This window comes from Diabrotica virgifera, chromosome 10, assembly GCF_917563875.1.
Source record: "Diabrotica virgifera virgifera chromosome 10, PGI_DIABVI_V3a".
NCBI lineage: Eukaryota > Metazoa > Arthropoda > Insecta > Coleoptera > Chrysomelidae > Diabrotica > Diabrotica virgifera.
Genome location: NC_065452.1, coordinates 102463967 through 102481057, shown reverse-complemented (window position 1 = coordinate 102481057; position 17091 = coordinate 102463967). Strand labels below are relative to the sequence as shown.

At 34.7% G+C, this 17091-nt stretch overlaps 1 protein-coding gene across 1 annotated transcript in view; it reads right to left on the bottom strand.

Moving 5' to 3' along the window:
* Nucleotides 1-17091, bottom strand: part of LOC114329725 (dual specificity protein kinase CLK2) — a 56733-nt gene that overhangs the window by 21488 nt on the left and 18154 nt on the right. The window lies entirely within an intron of this gene.

Sequence of the window (17091 nt, the reverse complement as noted above, 5' to 3'; positions counted from 1 at the left end):
ATGGCAAAATAGATAAAACACCCAGTATCTTTGTTATTAATGGAGTAAGACCCATTAAGTATGGTATTTTTGAGACCGCCTAAGTATCCTCCTTCTACAGTTAACGTATGTTACTTTACCAATGAAACACCCTGTATTATTATGTATGTATGTACTGCTGAACCACCAGCTTTAGCTTATAAACATTTACAATAACTGATATTTTTTATGTCACGTGCTTGTAAGTAGGATCACAGAAAAGATGGTGAAAAACACAATCTTAAAAAAAACCTTCTATAGCCAATAGGAATCAAGATGGCAATTTGTTTTCTTAAAATTGCCGTCTTGTCGCAAGTTCACTATTCCCGGATTGAAAAAATGCGACCCAATTCTTGTATTCGCGGCCTAAGATTTCTTTATTCCCAGGTCGAATTTTATACATCGGTAAATACACACAACCAAACTTATATGGAATCACCATGTATGTATTTCAAACCAATATTTATTTCTTTTGAACAAACTTGTTATGGTTGCGAAGAATAATAGGGCAGTCAATGAGGGTATTTGGCTCCGAATTCCATCCTACTACATCGATTTACTTGATATTTTCACAGTAAGTAGGGAATAGCTCAAGAAACAAAGTCTACCTTATGCCGATGTGCGCTTTTATCTTGGGGGTGGTTCCCACCCCTTCTCGGGGGTGAAAAATGTTTTGGTTAAAATAGCCACGGAAGAGGCTAGAGAACCTAATTTTAAGCAAAAACTGTTCTATAATTATTTTTTGAAAACTCAATACTTTTTGAGTTATTCGTGGTTTAAAATTGGCCATTTTCATTGAAAAATGACACCTTTTCGGACGGATTTTTGCGAATACCTTAAAAACTATGCATCTAACAAAAAAACTATATAAAATATTTCTGTAGGTTATAAAAAAACAAAGAGATTCGTTCCTTCATAAATCTTCTAGTTAAAATACAAAGAGGGATATGGTAGGTAAGAAGAGTTTGTTTTTTTGCTGCATGCTCAAATCGGTGTATTCAACTTGAAATAACAGAGAAACTGTCGATTTTAAGTATATAATGATACTAATAACTTTTGTAGTGCTTGAAAAGACTTTTAAAATGAGCAATACTAAATGTCGATTACATTCAACTAAGCGAGATATTCTGCAAAAAATTGATGACTAATGTATTTTAAGAAGAAATGAGAAGTATATTTAACCCCTCATCCATCAGAATTTAAATACATCGTTTTCCTTCTACAATACTTTTTATTATAGTGTTATTTCTATGTTCAAAAAGTTGGACTGGATTAAAATGAATGGTTTTTGAAAAAAATAAGATCAAATTATAGAGCGCATTTTTAAATTTTCTTAAAAATCTTCATTTTCCTCCATGTAACTCGAAAAAGATAAGAGATATGAAAAAAGATACCACACAAAATTGTAGGGCTATATCAGATAAAAATTTTCTTTTTATTTTTCATTACTGTATCTCTTATCATTTTCAAGTTACATGGAGAAAAGGGAAGATTTTTAAAAAAATTTAAAAATGCTCTCTATAATTTGATCTTTTTTTTTCAAAAACCATTCATTTTAAACCCGTCCAACTTTTTGAACATAGAAATAACACTATGATAAAAGGTATTGTGGAAGGAAAACGATGCATTTACATTTTGGTGGATGGGGTTAAAATTACTTCTCATATTTTTCTTAAAATACATTAGTTATAAATTTTGTTTGTAGCATATCTCGCTTAGTTTTAATGTAATGGACCTTTAATATAGCTCATTTTAAAGGTTTTTTCAAGCACAACGAAAGGTATTAGAAGCATTCATCATCATCATCATTGGCTCGACAGCCCTTTCTGGGTCTTGGCCTGTTCCAGGATTCTTCTCCACTCTGATCTGTTTCGTGCTTTTTTCTCCAGTTTTTTATTTTTAAGGTTTTTATATCATTTTCTATTTGTTCTAAATATCTCAGCTTCGGTCTTCCTCTTGTTCTTTTTCCTACTGGCATCTGTTTGAATATTTTGTTTGGTATTTCGCCTTCTTCCATTCTTTCTACATGTCCCATCCAACGCAGCCGTCCTATTTTAATGAATGTTATGATATCCGCATCCTAGTATATTTCGTATAGTTCAAAGTTGTACCTTCTTCGCCAAATTCCATTTTCTTTTGTGCCCTATGTGTCGCAAGATTTTTCTTTCAAAGGTGGCTAGCAATGTTTCCTCTCTTTTAGCGAGTGTCCAGGTTTCTGAGCCGTATGTGAGTACCGGTCTTATTAAGGTTTTGTATATTTGGCATTTTGTTTTCCTTGCGACGTTATCTGATTTTAGTTGCCGAATTAAGCCATGGTAACTTTTATTGGCAATAAATATTCGCCTCTTCACTTCCTCTGCTACGTTATTATCAGATTTGACTAGGGATCCCAAGTATGTAAAGTTTTTTACCCCCTCAATGTTGTATTCTCCTATTGTTATATTTTGTACCTGCCTTATTTCTGTGTTTTTACTTACCTGCATATATTTTGTTTTGTTCTGGTTGATTTTAAGGCCACTATTTTGTGCAGCTCGTTCTATTTGATTGAATGCCTCTATCATTTCTCTTCTTGATCTTGCGATTATGTCAACATCATCTGCAAATGCTAGTATTTGCACGCTTTTATTAATTATTGTTCCTCGAGTATTGACTGTTGTGTCCCTCATTATTTTCTCGAGTACGATGTTGAACAAGATGCATGATAGAGCGTCTCCCTGGCGTAGTCCCTTTTTCACATCTATTGTTTCCGTTAGTTCGTTTTGTATCCGGATTTTACTTTCTACTTTTAGAGATTCTTTTATTAGAAGCATTATACACCTAAAATCGACCGTTTCTCTGTTATTTCAAGTTGAATACACCAATTTGAGAATGTACCAAAAAACAAACTATTTTCACCTACCATATATTATATCTTTTTGTATTATAACTAGAAGATTTATGAAGACAAGTGTCTATTTGTTTTTTATAACCTACAAAAATGTTAATATAGTTTTTTTAGTTAGATGCATAATTTTAAGGTATTCGCAAAAAAACAGTTCGAAAAGGTATTCTGTTTCAATGAAAATGGCCAATTTTCAACCACGAATATCTCAAAAAGTATCGAGTTTTCAAAAAATAATTATAGAACAGTTTTTGCTTAGAATTAGGTTCTCTAGCGAATTCCGTGGTAATTTTAACCAAAAATTTTTCCACCCCTTAGAAGGGGTGGGAACCACCCCCAAGATAAAAGCACACATCGGCATAGGGTAGACTTTGAATTAGGAGATAAGTAGAGGCTAGGCCCAAAATTTCATTAAAATCCATGCAGTAGGATAGAATTCGGAGATAATATCCTATTCTTGCCCCCATTGACTGGCGTATAAAGGTTGTTACTGAAAATAAACAAACCAATAAAACAATCAGATAACACAGCTCTGTACGTTAGAGATTATTTGCTGTAGCTGTAAATTAATCGAAAATAAATAACAATAAAACACTGAAAACGTTTGTTTTCTATACTTCCACAAAATTTATTATAACTAAGTGACTACAGCTGTTTCGGCAGAGTGCCTTTCTCAAGTGATATAGTTTACAATGTGTTTGCCTTTTTAACTCTGTAGTTGCTACAGAGTGGTGTGTAAAAACTAACTTGTGGTGACTGTCCGAAAACGTACATCGGTCAAACTGGCAGAACTTTTGACAAACGGATAGCAGAACACAAAAGGGCATTCAACAATAGAAAAACAGACACTTCTACATACGCACTTCACCTTCTAGATCATAATCATTCCTTCAATGAAGAGTTTCAAATTCTGCATATTCAAAATAAAGGCCTTAAGCTATCTTTTTTAGAATCTATGGAAATTAATAAACTGAAAAATACAGATATAATTGTGAATGACCAACTCGAGACAAACAGCTCCCCACTCCTCAACCTCTTCAGTTGAAGACTTAAAAAGGCAAACATATTGTAAACTATATCACTTGAGAAAGGCACTCTGCCGAAACAGCTGTAGTCACTTAGTTATAATAAATTTTGTGGAAGTATAGAAAACAAACGTTTTCAGTGTTTTATTGTTAGATAAAATGAACTTCCATCAAGTAACGGTCGAATCCATCAATTATCGAAAATAAATAAACTAATTTTTACGTTTAAAAACGAAAATATGCCGTATGTTGGGTTAGCGGACATGCAAAGGGGAAATACTATTGGTCTTGAGGAGCAAGGAATGTCTCAGAGGAACATAGCTGCAGCGGTAGCTATAACACAGGGTGTTGTGTCAAAAACCTGTTAGGTAACAGGAATTTTGGAGGACACCGAAGTTGGTACTGCTTCCCAAAGCTGGGGAAAAGTATCGACCCATCTGCCTTCTTCCGTGCGTCGGTAAGCTGTATGAAAGAATGCTGCGGGGACGTATCGATGGCATGATTAAGAGGTCGGGAGGCTTGTCCCCGAGACAGTTTGGTTTCTGTAAAGGGAGAAGCACGATTGATGCAATCGTGGGTGTATTCGACGCATTGCGCAATAGAGGGGATGAACACCGTTGGGCGGCCCTGTTGTTGTTCGATGTTAGGAATGCATTCAATACGCTGCAGTGGAACGAGGTAATGAAGGCAATGGAGGAGAGAGAATGTCCTGGATACCTGATGAACGTGGTAGCGGAATATCTGTCTGAAAGAAGAATTATGGTGGACAAAGGCACGATCGTGGATGTGACGGCAGGTGTTCCCCAGGGATCTGTCTTGGGCCCGACGCTATAGAATCTAGCATATGACGGGATTCTGAACTGTGAATATGGAGAGGGTACGTCTCCCTTCGCATTCGCAGACGATCTCGCTCTGCTGGTAGTGGCGCGGGACGAGCCAGATCTTAAATACCGGGTACGGAAAGCAGGCGGCGTCGTGAAGAAATGGATGACACAGCACGGACTTAAACTCGCGGCAGAGAAGACCGAGGCCATCATTCTGAAGGGGAAAAGGAACAGGCAAAGTGTGGAGCTACAATGTGCAGGAGCATGTCTAATACCCAAGAAACACGTAAAGTACCTAGGAGTGACGTTGCACCAGAATAGAAAATGGGGGGAGCACGTGCAGGTGGTGACCCGGAAGGCTGCAAACAGTGCGGCCCAACATTTGAGGACCCAAATCCGAAAGGAGGAGGGCCTTGCACGGTGTTGTGCAGTCGATCGTCCTCTATGCGGCACCAGTCTGGAGTGAGGCGGTAGGGATACGGGCCTACAGGGGGCTCATTACACGAGTGGACAGAACAAGTCTGCTGCGAGTGGCATGCGCCTATAGGACTGTGTCTGCCGCAGCCTTGTGGGCCATCACTGGATGTGTTCCGCTGCATGTGTTGGTAGTAGAAAGAAAAGAACTGTATGAGAGAAGAGACTTTCAGCTCACTATGGCCGAGAGAAGACAGGAAAGAGAAAGGTCAAGTGAAAGATGGCAGCAAGAATGGAACAACATGGAGCATGTGGTACAGTGGACAAAGATGTTGCTTCCTAACTTAAAAGATTGGATGGACTGTGGTCACAGGCGACTGGACTATTTCCTGACGCAGGTGCTCACAGGACACGGGTGTTTTAGAGCCTACCTCTCTAGGTTTGGAAAGGCTGACACTGATGAATGTCTATACTGCAGACACCCGGACACTGTTACACATACGATGCTAGAGTGCAACAGATGGATAGTAGAAAGAAATAGAATGGAAAGAGAGACAGGTGTGAATTTTGTGACAGTGCGAGAAATGATTGAGAGAATGATTGAAAATAAAACTGGTTGGACTAGCATACACAACTATATCCGTGTAGTGATCAAGAAGAAAGAAGAGGAGGAAAAACAGCTGTACCAACGATAGGGATGAGAGGGAAATATATTGTGAGTAGAAGGCAGAGGGAATAAGTTTTGACGAGAGGCGAATAAGTGAGATATATTGTATGATACAGACTGTGGGAAAGAAGCTCTAATTAAAAAAAAGCACAATCTTGGGACCAAAAAAGGGGGGAACGGGGAAAATGAAGGGCCTCCTTGCTTACAGTCTGTGGATAAATGAAGGTAAAGTGCTTCGGAAGCGATGTCGACCTTGCAGCGGCCATTCCGCTTTCGGAGCGCTGGATGACAGAGGAGGGTCTGGTTTAGCAGGTAGGCATTCGGCGTAGCCTCGGCGACGAGAGAGCGTTTTTAAGCACCTCGGGAACTATCGCTGGTACTACGAAGAATGAATCCTGCACTAAGGTCAGTCAGGCGGCGTTCTGGACTGAGGTGTCTTTTGAAGATTCCAGAACCCACCCTCTTTAAAGACGAAAAAAAAAAGGTAACAGGAATTAGGAAAGCTTGCAAACAGACCAAGACAAAATCGTCAAAAAATAAAAAACGGCTCGCCACGATCATTTCATTGGCCAAGCAGCTAGAAGAACAATTTCTCATCTACAGCTTCAAAAGCAGCTTTTGGAAGCTACAGGTGTACGTGTTTCAGTTAAAACGATAAAAAAAGAGTTCGTGTGTATAGGATTATAAAGCAAGAGACAGTCACGGTTTCCTGAGTTATCCAGGCACCACAAGATTGATCGTTTAAATTGGTGTCTTAAACACCAAAACTGGAACATTGGAAATTGACAAAATTTGCTATTTTCAGACGAACCCAGAATTTTTGTAAAATCAGATGACCAACAAATTCGTGTACGTGAAGGGTGAGAAAGACTGGAAATAACGAAAACTACCAGATGTGTTCACAGACATGAAGTAGGAAGAGTCATGTTCTGGGGAGGCATTATGGTCGGTAAAAAAACTTATTTAATTTTTATCCAACCAGCTTTAACAGCTCGCAGGTTTGTTGATTTGGTTCTAAAACCTATAGGTAGGTTCAGGATAGGAGAAATGCGAGAAAATTTAATTTTCATGCATTACAATGCACCTACATATACCAGCAGAGTGACTACAGATTTTCTTGTAGTGGCCTGCTTGCTCGCAGACTCTTCTGCAGTGGCCTGCTTGCTCGCCCGATCCACAAAATACTGCACGGCCAGTACAAGCTTCTCTTGAAAAATGGAATAACCTACCAAAACAAAATGTTGCCAATTTGATTAGGAGCATGCTCACGTAAGATGAAGCTTGCATAAGGTTCAGGGGTGGTAACACTGACTACTAAAAAAAACATAAATAAATAAAAACAATTTAAACATTATTTGTTTTACATTGAAATTTTTCATGCCATTGACATTAAAACAAATAGTTTCAATTTTTTATTTCCAGACTTTATTGTTTGCTTTAATTTGTATGTGTTGGAAATAAATTACTTAAAAACAAATATTGTTTAACTTCGTATGTTAGTTTTTTTTTAAATTCGCTTGAATTAGCAGCAGAAAAATATCCAGAAAAATTTGCGAACCTGGTAGCTGGTGGAGGACATACTCCTGAGCAAGTATTTAATGCAGATGAAACTGCACTATTTTGGAAGAGAATGCCAAATAAAACATTCATGTCTAAAAGCGATAAGTCTGCCCCTGGATTTAAGGTGACAAAAGATAGAGTTACACTGCTGCTTTGTTCACCCGTGTTGAGCTGGCCCCCCCCCCACTTGCAAAAATTAAAAAACAAATAGCCCTGATTTATGAGCTCTCATATTCCGCAAACTAAAAATTTTGAGCTCGTTCCACTGAGCAGGAATTTAATACCCTAGTGGGGGGGGGGCTGAGTCAGCCCCCCCCACTACTTAAAAATAGGAATATTGAATCGGTTTTTGCGGCAGAATTACGAGCTATTTATGAGCTCTTGAAATTATATAGTTTCGATTTTTGAGCTCATCCCCTTCACCCCCAAACAACCCTTTAATTGATTTAACTTAAGAGAAAGATGCTGAGAAAACTTAAAATATATCGTATTGCGGATATAATTCATATAGCTTATATACTCTAAGAATAAACTATTAAATCAAGAGCATTTCGATTATTGAGCTACAACCCCTTCGCAAGAAAACCACCCTATCTTCCCGGCTTAAGAGAAAGTTGTACTTAAAATGCATTAAACTAATTATTTGGCGACTACATATCATTTAATAATTTATAAGCTTCCAAATTACGCGCATTTAGATCAGTGGATTGCAATTTATTTTGTATAGTGCAGTCACTGAAGGTAAAAATCAACGATTACCTTCAATTTCGGTGAACCTTCATCGATTTTCACGAAAATTGGTCAGTAGTTAGAGGATACGTCAAGAAACAAAGGTGACATGGTACCACCTTGCGCCTTTACCCTGAGGGTGGATACCGCCCCTTCTCGGGGGTGAAAATTATTTTATAAAAAATAAATGCACAAATCAATCAAAGAACAAATTAAAAGCAAAATTTATTATATAAAGTTAATAAAATAAGTCAATACTTTTTAAGTTATTAAAGATCAAAGATTTTAATTATTTGTGAAAAAAATGCATGTTTTGAAAAGGTTTTTTGTAAATCACTGAAAAACTTTTAAGTTTTTACAAAAAAGGTAATAGTAGTTTAATTCGTATAGCTTATATTCTAAGAATAAACTCTTAAATCACGCGTCTTTCGATTATAGAGCTACAACCCCTTCGCAAGAAAACGACCCCATATTCCCGGCTTAAGAGAGAGTTGTTCTTAAAATAATTTAAATTAATTATTTGGCGACTACATATCGTTTAATAATTTATGAGCTTGCAAAATATACGCATCTCAATTATTGAATTGCCATTTTCTTTCTATAGTGCAGTCACTGAAGGTAAAAATCAACTAGTACCTTCGATTTCGGTAAATCTCCATTTATTTTCACGAATTGACAATAACAACATGGGGTTTTAGCCTGGGGTATATGTCACCCCCTCTCGGGAGTGAAAATTACTTTATTAAAAATAACCCCACAAATCGAGAGAGGGACAAAGTGTAAGCAAAATTTGTTATATAATGTGATTAAAATAAATCAATACTTTTTGAGTTATTAAAGATCAAATATTTTAATTTTTGGAAAGAAAATGCATGCCTTAGAGCGATTTTTCATAAATGACTCAAAAACTGTAAGTTTTTACAAAAAAGTTTTCATCACTAAAATTGAAGCTAATAAAAAATATAATAAATTGCTTACTTGAAAAACCCTTTAATGTTAATTTAAAGTAAGTTATTGGTAATTAAATGTATATTTTTTCCGCGACTGTTAAAATCTAAGGGTTCAAGCTTAAATAACGGGAAAAAGATGCATTTTATAACACTTAGGTACTAAATACTTGTCAAAGTACTTAGAAATACCTATGAAAAATAAGATGCAGAAAAAGTTGATAGTATCAAAATCCGCTCACCAATTTTCGTGAAAATGAATGGAGATTTACCGAAATCGAAGATACTAGTTGATTTTTACCTTCAGTGACTGCACTATAGAAAGAAAATGGCAATTCAATAATTGAGATGCGTATATTTTGCAAGCTCATAAATTATTAAACGATATGTAGTCGCCAAATAATTAATTTAAATTATTTTAAGAACAACTCTCTCTTAAGCCGGGAATATGGGGTCGTTTTCTTGCGAAGGGGTTGTAGCTCTATAATCGAAAGACGCATGATTTAAGAGTTTATTCTTAGAATATAAGCTATACGAATTAAACTACTATTAACATTTTTGTAAAAACTTAAAGTTTTTCAGTGATTTACAAAAAACCTTTTCAAAACATGCATTTTTTTCACAAATAATTAAAATCTTTGATCTTTAATAACTTAAAAAGTATTGACTTATTTTATTAACTTTATATAATAAATTTTGCTTTTAATTTGTTCTTTTATTGATTTGTGCATTTATTTTTTATAAAATAATTTTCACCCCCGAGAAGGGGCGGTATCCACCCTCAGGGTAAAGGCGCAAGGTGGTACCATGTCACCTTTGTTTCTTGACGTATCCTCTAACCACTGACCAATTTTCGTGAAAATCGATGAAGGTTCACCGAAATTGAAGGTAATCGTTGATTTTTACCTTCAGTGACTGCACTATACAAAATAAATTGCAATTTACTGATCTAAATGCGCGTAATTTGGAAGCTTATAAATTATTAAATGATATGTAGTCGCCAAATAATTAGTTTAACGCATTTTAAATACAACTTTCTCTTAAGCCGGGAAGATAGGGTGGTTTTCTGGCGAAGGGGTTGTAGCTCAATAATCGAAATGCTCTTGATTTAATAGTTTATTTTTAGAGTATATAAGCTATAGGAATTATATTCGCAATACGATATATTTTAAGTTTTCTCAGCATCTTTCTCTTAAGTTAAATCAATTAAAGGGTTGTTTGGGGGTGAAGGGGATGAGCTCAAAAATCGAAACTATATAATTTCAAGAGCTCATAAATAGCTCGTAATTCTGCCGCAAAAACCGATTCAATATTCCTATTTTTAAGTAGTGGGGGGGGCTGAGTCAGCCCCCCCCCCCACTAGGGTATTAAATTCCTGCTCAGTGGAACGAGCTCAAAATTTTTAGTTTGCGGAATATGAGAGCTCATAAATAGCTCATAAATCCGGGCTATTTGTTTTTTAATTTTTGCAAGTGGGGGGGGCCAGCTCAACACGGGTGCTTTGTTCTAATGCATCTGGAGATTGTGTTATTAAGTCATTGATGCTTTATAGAACTTCAAATGCTCGTGCGTTAAAAAAATCAAAACACGAGCAACCTGCCAGTGTTTTGGCATGCTAATAAGAAAGCGTGGGTTACAAGCGCTATTTTTTGTGACTAGTTCCGGAATTGTTGTGTTTTTGAAGTTGAAACTTATTTTAAATCAAAGAATTTAGACTTTAAAGCAGTTCTATTCTGAGTACAGGAAATGTGAAAGAATGTGTGCAAATTCAAACTTTAACTACAAACATTGCCGAAATTGTGAGTGGGATAGGATGAAATGGGTTCGAATAGATAGAATCAATCATTCATTATTAAAACTTATTGATGAAGATGGTATTGATGTAATGGTTGAACTCTTCAATCTAATATATCAGACTGCCACAATTCCCAAACAATGGCTGCAATCGACCTTTGTAGCAATTCCCAAAAAGTCAAGTACAACAACCTGTTCAGATCACAGAACAATATCTTTAATGAGTCACACACTTAAAACATTTTTGAAAATAATACACAGTAGAATTGTTAAAACTCTCGAATATGAAATCAGTGACAAACAATTTGGCTTTAGAAATGGTATGAGCACACGAGATGCTTTGTTCGGCTTGAATGTGCTGGCCCAGAGATGCATGGACATGAATCAGGATATGTACTTATGTTTTGTAGACTTTGAAAAGGCATTTGATAAAGTTCAACATAAAAAGCTTGTAGATATATTAAAAAGCAAAAATATTGGCAGTCGTGACATGAAAATTATATCTAATATACTGGGTTGGGATAAAGTATGGAACCACGCAAATATCTTTGAAACGAAAAGAACAATATTTATGAAACTTTGCATGCAAGTACAGTGACGCAAAAGGCATCTGTTGCCATACTTTTTGTTACTATTCCACTTCCGGTTTCACCGGAAAACCCCTAACTTATTTAATTTAAATGGGACACCCTATATATTTTTGCGGATTTTAAAAGAACTTGTTATTTTTAATTTATACATTATACCAAATTTGGTAGAGAAAATTTGTTAAAAAGTGTCTGTAGATCATTTTTTGTATTAATACAACGTAATAGGAAATAAACGAGTACCATCTATACTGTAGACTAAAATTGTTGTTTATATATGCACTGCATGACTTATTTGAATTTAGTATAGTAGGTAAAACTGTTACTGAACTAATTGACAGAAATAAGTTGTATTAAAAATGGTTCATTTAAGTGGAAAAGATCGTATTGAAATATTAATGATAATAGGTTATGGTGAATTTTCATTTTTTGGAAGTGAATTTTCCAAATCCATGGATTGGACGTACAGGATTCATAGAGTGGCCCGCTCGTTCTCCGGACCTCAACCCGTGAGATTTTTTTCTTTGGGTTATCTAAAATTACGTGTTTACGTTAGGCGACCAACATGCTGGCAGGATTTGAGACAAAGAATAATAATTGATGAATGTGAACTAATACGTGGAGAAATCTTGCAAAAAGTGACTCACGAATTTATTTATAGGCTTGCACGTTGTCAGGAGGTGAACAGCAAACATTTTCAACATTTGAAATTATTTTTTTTTTATTTTTAATATCATTGGTCATAACGTAAATAAATTAACCTATTTTTTAACTGCAAAGAGATTTATTTCTTGTTTTTAATAGTTTTTTTTTTCCAAACTTGGTATGAATGAATTAAAAATAACAAGTTCTTTTAAAATCTGCAAAAATATACAGGGTATCCCATTTAAAGTAAAGAAGTTAAGGGTATTTCCGGTGAAACCGGAAGTGGAGTAGTAACAAAAATATGGCATCAAATGCCTTTTGCGTCACTGTACTTGCATGCAAAGTTTCATAAATATTGTTCTTTTCGTTTCAAAGATATTTGCTTGGTTCCATACTTTATCCCAACTCTGTATATTGGAATCAAACTGCCAAGGTAAGAGTTGACAACCAGGACACCCAAGATATCAAAATACAGAGAGGAATCCGTCAGGGTTGCGTGCTCTCTCCACTACTTTTCAATGTCTACAGTGAAGCGGTCTCAGGTATATCTATCAATGGAGAAGTTTTGAACGCTGTCATGAGTACGGACTGAAGATGAATTTAAACAAAACTAAATGCATGATCATAACTAAATCAGCACACGTAAACATCCAATTAACTATTGAAGATACTGTGATTGATAGTGTGGATAACTACAAATACTTAGGAACATTGATAACATCAAAAATGTAGACCAAACCAAAGAAATTAAGGCACGTATTGAAATAGCACGTGCATCATTCGTTAAACTTAAAAAGTTTCTTTGTTGTCGGGATATAAGGTTAGAACTACGCCTTAGCCAAGCCGCACACCAAAGAAACATGAAACGAAAAACATGTTTCATGAAACTAAAACACTGCTAAACAAATCTCAAAGTCCGCCTACCAATGAAACGAGTGTGATTCATGCTCATGACACATTTTTATTTTCGGAGAGTTTCATAAATGGCCGGACGTATATTTGTTTAGCAGTGGTTTATTTCCATGAAACGTAATTTACGTTTCATGTTTCTTTGATGTGCGGTCGGGCTAAGGATGCTTCGATGTTACGTGTTCTCTACTCTTCTTTATGGCTTGGAAGCGTGGACGTTAAAACAAGTCCATTTGAATAAGTTGGCCGCCTTTGAATTTTGGTGTTACAGAAGAATCCTACGAATATCATGGATTCAAAGAATGTCGAACGTGGAAGTAACTAGAAGGATGGGAAATCAACCGGAAATAATACTAACTATCAAAAGACGAAAACTTGAGTACTTGGGACATGTGATGAGAGGGCAAAAATACTCATTATTACAACTTATTATGCAAGGCAAATCCGAGGAAAGCGAAATGTGGGAAGACGAAGAACATCCTGGCTTAAGAACTTACGGGAATGGTTCGAATGCAGTAGTGCAGAGCTATTTAGAGCGGCAGTCAACAGGGTCCGCATTGCCATGATGATTTGCAACCTTGGATAGAAGATGGAACTTAAAGAAGAAGAAGATAGAATCAAGTGATATCCAGGAGTTGCTTGAATCTCAAGATGAAGATTTGACTGAAGCCGACTTGGAGGAAATGTTGAATTCACAACACATTGAAGAAGAGGCTTCAACAAGCACTGAAAATGTGACATTTAATTTGAAAAATCTTAGTGAAGGTTTAAGAATGGCAAATGAGCTTTGTGATTTCTTTATGAAAAATGATCCATCTATGGAGCGAAGTTTTATTTTTAAGAGGCAAATTGCTAATGACACTGCTGAATATCAGTCTGAATTGAAGGAGTTTTTAAAAACAGTCAAGAAGGAAAAAATACTCTAAATTCTTTAAACCATGGCCTAAAGGTGAAGATAATAATATGATGTAATTAATCAATCTGTATGGTGAAAAACTTCAATAATTAAATTTTTATGTATTTGCTTTTTTATTCCGTTACCTAGGAACATATCCCCTATAACCCCATATAAATTACCATTCCATATTCCCGGTTCCTGTATTTGCGGCATATTTACGGAACGTATAGCCCGCGAATAAAGAGCTTCTACTGTATATACATTTTTTTTTTATTTTGGTAATACATAATAAAAATTATTTTATTTATTAATTGATATTATAACACCAAAATAACACAACAAAAGGGAAACAAAGAAATCATTTAATATTAAAATTAGATTATAGCTTTACAAAAAAAATTACAAGAATTGTTGAAAATGTCCATTTAAGTCCAAACAGACACTAACTATTCTCTGCGTAAAAAAAACATGAACAAGACCATTTTTAGTAAACTGTTGCTCTTCACACTTTTCTATTGTGATTTCTGAGCTTTTCCAGACTGAACTGGTGTAAGGTACATTCCATGCCAAATCACTCAGGCAAAAACTTTTGGATCTCCGATTTTTCTGAAACTTGGTGTATACATAGCTTCTGCTGAACGTAAAAATAAGATATTTAAGGTCAAAAAATCTTCTTTTTTTCTCAAAATGTTATTCATGCGATTTTACAGTGATTTGGTGTTTATTTAAACACATTTGCATTTTCTATCGTAAAGTATCAATGGAAAAAATTATATTTTGATAGAAGGGACTCAAAATGTCACTATATGGCATTATAACAAGTTATTTTGATTCAAAACAAGTTTTGGATCAAATTTTATAGTGTAGAAAACGTTAAAATACCGTTTTTTACATTACCCTCCATTCTCAAAATACATAATAATCGATTTGGCTGAAAATTTGCCCACATATAGCCAAAACGGGACTTTAAGTGGTTAGAAGGATTTGAATTATATTACAATACCAAAAAAGTTACATGTAATAATATCAGACTCAAAAGTATGTGAATACAGTCGGGATAGCATTTGATCTTGCATGCCGAGCTGCTCAAAATTTTATTTTTCTAATCTTTAGGAGGGTCAATAGTAGCCTAAATTCAAAATCGCGAATGAATTCCTCCGTTACGTTAGCCGCCATCTTGATTTTAAAGGAGAACCGTTTTTGCTCAATATCTCCGCCATTTTAAAATTTTCGACAAAAATGGTAGGAACTGAAATTATTCCAAATAAATCGTATTTACAATTATTACAATTTCTTTTTAACAATTTTTGTCGTGAGGCCGATATTTTCTGAGTTAATTGTACTTACAGTAGACGCCTATATTTTTGACTATGATATTGCATGTAACTTTTTTGGTATTATAATATAATTCAAATTCTTCTAATCACTTAAACTCCTATATTTTGGCTATCTGTGGGCAAATTTTCAGCCCCATCGATTATAATGTATTTTGGGAATGGAGGAAAATGTAAAAACGTATTGTAACGTATTGTAAACGTACGTAAAAATGTATTTTAACGTTTTCTACACTATAAAATTTGATCAAAAACTTGTTTTGAATTAAAAAAATAACTTGTTATAATGCCATATAATGACATTTTTGAGTCCCTTCGATTAAAATATTGTGTTTTCCATTGATACTTTACGATAGAAAATGCAAATTTGTTTAAATAAATACCAAATGTAATAATAAATAAAATACCCTGGCCTATTACTGTATGGAGTGTCGAGAGGCGATTAAAAGGGTTCCTAAACTTTTGATAGAAATGAGTAAGTTGAGTTAGTAAAACAGGAAAATGTTGAATTAAAAAAGGAAATTCAATCGTTTAAATCAATCCAAACAAACTTAGTAAATCCAGAAAAAGAAGAGGATGTTATTTATGAAGTGATGGATCGACAAAATAGGACATCTAATATTACTGTCTTTAACATGAATCGAATAAACCGATTCCAGCAGATCGTACTAAATAAGACAGTGAAACAATAACAAACATTTTGAAGGACTTCCCAGTGGACTGAAATAATTTAAAATTGTTTAGGTTGGGTAAGTTTGACAACAAAAAAACTCGTCCCATCAAAGTTATCCTCCAATCAAGTGAAGATGCCGTAAAGGTCCTAAAAAATAAAGCATCAATAAACATTCCTAGAATCAAGATTTTTGCTGATCAAACCAAAAGACAAAGAGATTATTATTTTACTGTAAAGAATCAACTTGATGAATTAATTAGAGCAGGTGACTCAACAAAAACTATTAAATATATTAACAATAGGCCTACCATTGTCCCTAAATTTATAAATAATAAACCAAATACTGTTGGCAATTCAACTTCAATTGATGAAAAAAACTAAATGCAGACCCTAATTTACATTTTAATACCGATATTATACAGGGTGTAACGAAAATACAGGTCATAAATCTAATCACATATTCTGGGACCAAAAAGAGTTTGATTGAACCTAACTTACCTTAGTACAAATGTGCATATAAAAAAAGTTACAACCCTTTGAAGTTACAAAATGAAAATCGATTTTTTCCAAAATATCGAAAACTATTAAAGATTTTTTATTGAAAATGGACATATGGCATTTTTATGACAGTAGCATCTTAAGAAAAAAATATAGTGAAATTTGGACACCCTATAAAAATTTTATGGGGGTTTAGTTCCTTTAAACCCCCCCAAACTTTTGTGTACGTTCCAAATAAATTGTTATTGTAGTACCATTACTTAAACACAATATTTTTAAAACTTTTTTCGCTCTTAGTACTTTTTCGAAAATTCAATTTTTATCGAGATATTTTAAATATTTTTCAAATCCACCACATATTTGTATATGGTTAAGTACGATTATGGAGACTTGGTAAAAATATGAAAATTTATGTATGATTTACATTTTTAGGTATATTTTGAACCGTATTAAAAAAGAAGCCATATCTCGATAAAAGTTGCCTTCTTGAAAAAATACAAAGAGGCAAAAAAGTTTTAAAAACATTTTGTTTAACTAATGGTATCGCAGTAATAGTTTAATTGGAGCGTACACAAACATTTGGGGGGTTTAAAGGAACAAAACCCCCATAAAATTTTTATGTAAACATATTAAAAAAGAAGCCGCAACTCGATAAAAACTGCTATATCAAAAAAATACTAAGAGCCAA